The sequence below is a fragment of the Calonectris borealis genome, chromosome 1 (genome assembly GCF_964195595.1).
Source record: "Calonectris borealis chromosome 1, bCalBor7.hap1.2, whole genome shotgun sequence".
Classification (NCBI taxonomy): domain Eukaryota; kingdom Metazoa; phylum Chordata; class Aves; order Procellariiformes; family Procellariidae; genus Calonectris; species Calonectris borealis.
Genome location: NC_134312.1, coordinates 161401248 through 161407247, shown reverse-complemented (window position 1 = coordinate 161407247; position 6000 = coordinate 161401248). Strand labels below are relative to the sequence as shown.

Genomic DNA, 6000 nt, shown 5'->3' with positions numbered 1-6000 from the left:
CCTCGCCCCTCGGAGCCGCCCTCCGCCCCTCAGCCGCGGGGCTGCACCCTGGTTTAACCCTTCCCTCACGCCACGGCCACCTGGGCGCTGCCCGCCCCTTCTGGTGCCCGGGAGGAGGAGGAGGGTATTTGGAGCCCCCCCGGCATCGTACCGGCGCAAGGCGGTGTCGCTGCTCCTCCTCCCCTCCCCACGACGGGCTGCCCGAGTACCTGCGGCCGGGCGGCACCGCCGAGGCGGACACTCCGCTCCCTCCGCCGCTGGCAGAGCTGAGGCGAGCGGCCATGGCGAGCCGCCACCGCCTGTGAACGCTGGAGGGGGCTCTCGGCCGCCTCCTCCCGCCGGCGGCTCCCCCTCCGGGAGGGGGCAGGGTTAGGGGAGGTGCAGCCGCGGCAGCGCGGCGAGCGGCGTCCAGTTCCCGCTCCCCCGGTCTGCAGGCGGCAGCAGGACTCCCCCCCTCCATCGCCGCCTGCCCCCTTTCTCCTCAGCGCCCGGCCCGGTGGGCTCCCCCCGCTGCAAAGCCGGACATGGCGACCCTGCTCCTGCGAGCCCCCCGCTGTCCTCCTCCCCCCGCCGCCGCCACCACTCCTGCCGCCTCCTTCTCCTTCTCCTCCCCGCGGAGCTTTTAATGGCTCGGACCTCCGCCGGCCAAGCGCGACTGCCCCTGCACCAGCCGCAGCGAGGAGAGCCCGCGGGAGCCCGAGCAGCCCCAGCCCCACGCACGGTAAGGGCGGCACGGCGAACAATGGGGCCGGGCGGGAGCGGCAGCGGGTGGCGCCCGCCCCGCCGGGCACCGCGGCGAGGGCTGCGGGGCAAGCGGCGGGACCCGCCCGCGGGGTGGCGAGGGCGTGAGGCAGCCGGCGGCCGGGAGCGCCGCCCGCGCCGCCCCCGGCACCGCCGCCCCCTCTCCGGGCGGTGACAGCCGCGGGGCCGCGCTGCCCGGCGGACACCGCTCAGCTCCGCTTAATCCCATTACCGCGGGTAATCCGCGGGGAGGCACCGCGCCGAGCGGCGCCCAGACCGCCTTCCCTCCCCCGCTTCCCCCGGGCCACCGCGGCCGGGCGCAGTCCGGGCGGCGGCGAGGGCGGCCGCTCAACTTGGTGCCTTTTGTTTCGCCCCGGGCAGGGCCCCGGCCCCGGCGGCGGGGCGTCCCCCCGGCGGTTGCCCGGCGGCGGTGGGACGCCCCGGGCGTCCCTGCTGCGGGGCGGGAGCCCTGAGGGGGCGCTCGGTGACGGGCGGACTTGGAGGGACTGACGTCCCCGTTGGCTCGAGGAAAGGTTTAGCCCAGGCCGGCAGCCGGCGGGGAGGTGCCGCCCCGGGGGGGGCGTGCGAGGGCAGCGCGCCTCCCTCCCCGCCTCGGCCCCAGGGGGGCTCGGGGAGGACGGGACGGCCCGGGCTGGGCGGCGGTGGGTGTGGGCGCGGGCTTCCCGCTCGCCCCCGGCCAGTGCCGCCCCCCTGGGTTCGCTGAGCGGCTGTAACGGCCGCCGCCGCTCGGTGCTCCCTCCGCCTTCACACCCAGGGGTGCGCCGGGGAGGCTCCGGCCGGGTTCCCTCGACGCCTCTGCCATCGCCTCGCCCGTGCCCCGGCTGGAAAGTTCGCCACTTCCAAAGCCGAGTGTTTCCCGCTCTTCGGTATGATCGCCCTCAAACAGGCATGAACCGCTGGGGAAAGTTTTGAGTAAACAGGAGTTTATTTTCGCAGTGGGCGCTTGTGTGTAGTAGGCCTTATCTTTTGTGATTCGGCGGCTTTTTTTTTTTAAAGCACACGCAAACTCTTTGGAGTTTTTTTTAAAGTTGCCGGATTTGCTTGATTGCTGGCACGAAATAAATGAAATGCGTATCTTTTTCGGTCACAGCCTTCTTACCAGGGTTTCCTTCAAAGAGATTTGTCCCTGGAGAGTGGAAAGATGATTGCTCTAAAGGAACAGTATTGCTCAGCTGTTTTATTATTTGTGTCTCTCAGATACTTTGACTCTTGCTCCTTGTATTGCTTCCAATATATATTTACAGCAAGCAGCTGATCTTGGAGTCAAGCCAACAAAAATAAAATTCTGAAGGAGTCCAGTTAAAAAAAGCCCCAAACGTTCTTCTGAATTAAGATATCCCCTTCCCCTACTTACAGATATGTATGCGAGAATTGTGGCATCTAGCTAATTAGTGGATCTGAGCCTTTTAGAAATGGTCCCACGTACCAAGAAAGTACAAAATCCTCTTAGCTGTGCCCACGTGTCCGACCTGCCGGGGTCTTGAAGCTCTGTGCTGGCTGACAGGACAGGACAGGACAGGACGGGAGCTGTGTCCTGTGCCTGCTGCGTTGCATCCTGGGCCTTGTAGTTACCCTGGCGTGCACCTTGCTGTAAGCTCTGTGTGTGTAAGGACTGGGCTGTTAATGCTGCCAGGTGAGAGCTTCTTTCCCCTTTGCTCTGGCCTTCCTCGGTATCAGAAGTGTCCGGTGCTGAGCAAAGTGTAACAAGTCTGTGGGTCGGGGATCCCGCTTAATGTTTTTGCTTTCTAATTCAGAGCTTCCTCCTCTTAGGTATGATTTTGCTCTAGGATTGGGTAGAGTCTCTTTTCTTTCCTTTGCAAATAGCGAAGATGAGGGGTTATTCGTAATACACTGAATTACAATGGCTATTTTTGAAAGCTTAGACATTGCTATATCAGCCCAAACTCATTGTGAGTTCTTTTATTCCCACAGACTCAAGTTCAAGTGTAGCTGCGGAAGGGATTGTTGGCAGTAGGGCCAACTGTCATCGTCACAGGAAGGGATTAGAAAGCTGTATTCCTCTGCTCGTTTTTTGCTGTATCTTGTGTGTAGCCAATTAACTTGTGTTTTTTTTCTTCTGCACTCTATTTTCTTGAACAAACGAAATAAATTAGGAAAGTGGGCAGAATGTTTTAACGCGCAGTAACATGGGACTACAAAATGTCAAAAGTTGGGAAGAGATTCAGTGTGTAATACCGAAGCTTGACTTTTTATTTAATGGCTGGACTTCAAATTGGAAATCTTTTTTTTTTTTTTTTCCCTTTCTCCAGGTTGACACAGTTTGTTAGTCATTGTGTAATCAATGCCTTAAAACATGCTACTTGTAAACAAACTTTTTGAAAGAAAATTGTGAATGATAAATGACCAAAGGGAAAACGCCACTTAAATGATGGTTTGAAAAAGAAAGGAGAAAGACTTGCTTTAGGAGATGTGATTCTGCATTAAAATTCAGGTAGAGAATTCTGAATTTATGGAGCTATTCAGTAAATTTTCCCTGCTGATTTTAGATTAATTTGACTTAGGAAAAAATCCAGACTTCCACTTAAGAAATTCATGTATGATGAAAATTAGCATCTCTTTTTAAAAAATATAAAAATTCTTGACACTGATGAATATGAGGCTGCCAGTGCTGGCAGCTTTTTAGATTATGTATGCTTCATGATGGAGCTATGCAAAAGAAATCCTTCTCTGGTTTGAAATATCTTTGGATTAAGTCTTTGCTCTTGGGCACAGATTTCTAAAAGGGACTGACTGGTGCAGTGACTCCCAACCTGGGATCTGTCAGTGCAGGAAGCTGGGGAAGATGGTCCATGGGACCGTATTGTTTTCACAGTGTTTGTAGTGAAAAGTTGGCTGGTGGGCAGAGAAATTTCAGGGCTGCCAGTGGGCTAAAGAATCACGTGCACGTCGCCAGCTGAGTGTGTCCCCTCAGGTTTTGCAAGGTGGAAAACTGTCCAGAGAACGATGTTGTATCTTCGCTGGTTGTTAATGGTCGTCCGGCCCTCTTTCCCGAGACTGGAATTTGAAGTGCGGGTCAGTGCTCTGACCTCGTCCTCCCCTCTGCTTTGCTTGGGGAAATGCAGATCTGCGTCTTGCTGACTGCAGCGGAGATCCAGATCCAGAACTTCACTCCAGTAGAATTGACTAGACTCATCTTTTTAAACTTACGTTCGTAATTAGGAAATATTTTTTACAACTGTAGGATTGGGTTGCAAAACCTGATTATATACATAAATGAAGTTCTAGTGTGAAGTTTCTGCAGTTAAACCTCTGTGTTATTAATCTTGGTTACATTCCAGTGCAGAATCAATGTATTTTGCATTATACTTTTCATACTGTGCTGTGATGTTAGTGATAGGGACTAAACTTACTTTCTGGTTGGTTGGTTGTTTTTTTTTTCATTGTTTTTTCATGGTGCTTGTCTATGCCAGTGTCCTTATTTTATATTGTCTTTTTTAGAAAAGCATGATAAAAATGCTGTTTATTGAATTTGGGTCCACCGACTTGTCCTGCTTTTTCTGTTTCTTCTTTTAGAAATTGGCATGTTTATCTTAAAAGGGCCTTTCCAGAATTAATTTCATGACCTTGAAAGGTTGCAGTTTGTGTTTGGTTTTTTTGTGTGTGTGTGTGTGTGTACTTTTCTGACTGGTAGATGCTGAGTAGATGGTGAAGTTTATAGTTTACAGATGGACTGCTGAGTAAAGGGGCGACTTGCTTTTCTGGTTGTAAAGGCACGGAAGACTAATTGCAGGGGTATAAAAGGTCATCAGGCTCAGTCAGCTTTGCATTTGTGCAAACTGCCAGTAAATTTGGCCTGCAGAAATGCAGGCAAATCAGACAATTAGGTCAGCCTTTAACAGATGTGGGCACTATCTTGTTTGTAATCAATTGTAGCAGGATGAGCTTTTTAGCCTTGTCTGTAATGAAGTGGACTCGATTAAATATTATGAGAAATGGAAATATGATACGCCTTTGGGGGGATTTGAGAATGCAACTACTTTTTTTTTTTAGTCTGGAAATACAAATGGGGGAAATTATTTTTAATGTTTGACTGTCAAAAAGGACTTAAAGAAAAAAAGAATGATGGCTCTGTTAGTTGGTACTTAAAATGAAGCCTTGTTGGTGAAGTTCATGGAGGTGCTAAAGTTCTGTTTTCTGTTGATCTCAGAGGGAACTGATTTTTGTAACTTGCCCCTGAATGTATGCAATAAAGTCTGGTTTTGTGTCGCTGTATAAAATGGAGGAAAGAACTTTCTCAAGCCATGAAATCTGGATACTGAGGTTTACAGTAGATTTCTGTACAATAAACATTTGTCACTAGTCACGAGGAATACTTGCAAGGGCTTGGGTGGTATTTTAGTATAAGGCAGGGATGGTGTTTCCAGACTCTGTTTTCTTCCCCAGGTTATAAATTGGGTGTAGTGGTAAAGCCCACTGAAAGGTAGAGGACCGTGTCTCTGAGGCAGTGTTGCTGGTTCCCTTACTGGTGGTGCCTTGCCTATGCAGTGCTCTGCTGCTTGCCATTAAAATTGGGGTTTTTGCTACCTTGGCATCAGAGGTGGAGGGTGCTGTCCCATAGTACAAGATTTCTCAAATAAGTAGTAATGTTAACGATGATTTCAATCCCAATTTCCTTCCAAATATGCTGACTTGGGCCAAAGTAATGGTTCGGAGCTTGCAGGGTGACTGAATTTGCCATAATGAAAATATGTTAAGAGACTATTACACTGCAATTTGACATGTGATTCTGCTGTCTTGTAAATTGCCCTTTCAAGCTCTCTTCCTCATTGGGTATGTTAACACAGAAGTTGAAAAGGATAAGTTGTGCAACCGAAGGGGACCTTCCCCTCCTCCCCCAAGGTATAGGTCTCCCCAAAGTATCTATTTCTGTAATACACAAGGCATTATAAAATTCTGCAGCGGGAGATGTATCATATGGACAACTTTAAGGAAAAGCTGTGACTTTCAGAACAGAGACATTAGTAGCAAGCCATCTGTGTTTGAAACAACTCCGTTTGAGTGCAGGTAATATGCTTGGTATACATAGAGGAAATAGGATCGCTGCCTCTGAGACCTGCTGCTTGGGTACCTGGATTGTCTTGTACAAAACATTGCTAGGGAAGAGCACATATTTTTCTAGGTCAAAAGGTGACTTACTGGTAAACTGGAAAACCTAGCAGTAATCGTTGAGAGTTGGTATTGTTGGCTGCTTCCTTCTCTGGTCCGGGGCTGCTGCTT

General features: G+C 51.0%; 1 protein-coding gene across 2 annotated transcripts in view; it reads left to right on the top strand.

Moving 5' to 3' along the window:
- Positions 1-365: 365 nt before the first annotated feature.
- Positions 366-6000, top strand: part of FARP1 (FERM, ARH/RhoGEF and pleckstrin domain protein 1) — a 217866-nt gene continuing 212231 nt past the window's right edge. The window contains exon 1 of one of the 2 annotated variants that reach the window (XM_075138217.1): positions 366-721. The gene's annotated coding sequence lies outside the window, so the exon portion shown is untranslated. The remainder of the gene's footprint in view (positions 722-6000) is intronic. The other variant, XM_075138188.1, reaches the window with a different exon arrangement.